The sequence below is a fragment of the Etheostoma spectabile genome, chromosome 23, assembly GCF_008692095.1.
Source record: "Etheostoma spectabile isolate EspeVRDwgs_2016 chromosome 23, UIUC_Espe_1.0, whole genome shotgun sequence".
Classification (NCBI taxonomy): Eukaryota; Metazoa; Chordata; class Actinopteri; order Perciformes; family Percidae; genus Etheostoma; species Etheostoma spectabile.
Window position 1 is genome coordinate 17,235,448 of NC_045755.1, and position 1,592 is coordinate 17,237,039.

Here is a 1,592-nt window from a genome sequence, read left to right on the forward strand (position 1 = left end):
CCTCAAATGTTGTGGGCGGGGCTAAGTTCGACGGGCATCCAGGCTAAGTGTCAGTGCCGTAGTATTAAACCAAACTCGCTGTTACCACGGAGACCAAGGGTGTCGCCAATCACAACTTTTCTGTTGATCAACCAATTGCTCATTTAGCGCAATGCTTTCCAAAGATTTGGGCCGATGAAAATGAACCAATGGCGACCTACGACTCCTCCCACAGGTTGCATACGACTGTGAGAGCGATTTCTCTTCTTAGATCATTTAACTTGAACCATTTTTACAAAACAGTCCTGTTATTCTCAACAAAAAAGCTTTTATTTGACAATTTATTCTTCTTTTCAACTTGTGACCCCTCTCATTTATCTTCCGACCCCTTCAAGAGCCCCAACCCTCGTGTTTGAAACCACTCATTTACAAGTTTTGATAGGCGTGGTCTCTGCAGCCTCAGTGCCATGAGTGCCATTCAGTGCTGTTGGTGTCACGTCAGGACATTTGATCTGTTTGTGTTGTGACCCACTTTACTCCAACAACCCTAACTGTTTGCGTGTTTTTAGCCTCGACCCCCTTTGGATCCGACCCTGCTTGTGATGCACTTCAACACACTGGCCAAGCATGCTGGGATACGTGCTGGTGTCCTGTTTTATGATTGGGTCACAGCACTGATCTCGTGTTCAGTGCTTGGATCAGTGTTGATATGCCAGTCCTGCTGGAAACGAGTCTCTTTAAGCCCTGGCCTCGTGTGAAGCTGTGGTCTGTCATGTATGGCACAGTGGGAACTGGGTCCCTCACTTTAACTCATGAGGGTAGGTGGCTCTACATGGGGGGGGGGGGCATCAAATCTTACAGCAACATCTGGCTCTGCAGTTTGCTCTAAGGAAGTTGTCTAAAATATGAAATAAATGTCCTTTTTCCTCATAACTGCACAAGTATTTTTGTTTTCCACACTTTTCTGACATCAGTCACTCAGTTCTTCAACACATCAAATGTCATTAGATCTCATTGGCCGACAAACCTGCATGTACTGACTCCATTTCAACACAGAAACCAGAGCCATTACTTATTACTGAGAAGAAATCACAGAAAAAAAGTGGGAAAATGGGAATAAATCCTGCACATAAGCACAGAGTTTAGAGAGAACAGGATTTCAGATTAGGCTTTTCTGGTTATCTCAGGTTATACAGTAAATTTGCTCTGTATTGCAATATCATTTCTTTTCATATTCACTCACATGTCTTGTCACATATTTAGCTTTTTTTTAAATTTTGTTCTTATTGGACATCCAAGTGAGTAGTAGCCTATACACTTGGGACTAAGTGGGAAAGTGTTTTTAATGATTCATTTTTGAGTTAATCAAATCAGACTTGGGATGGAAGGGCTGCTGAGTTACTGCAGTGCCAAATTATGCACAACAAGCAGCAGTCGGATCAAACCTCCAGCTAGTCTCTAACTTCTCCTTCATGAGCATTCAGCGCACAGACCAGTGATCTGTGGGAGTGGGAGCTGCTGCTGGTGGGGCAGCACCGCTTTTTTTTTTATCTTGATCTGAACTACTAACCAAGTCTTACAGAGATCAAAATTCAATCCCGTTCTGAGAGAGA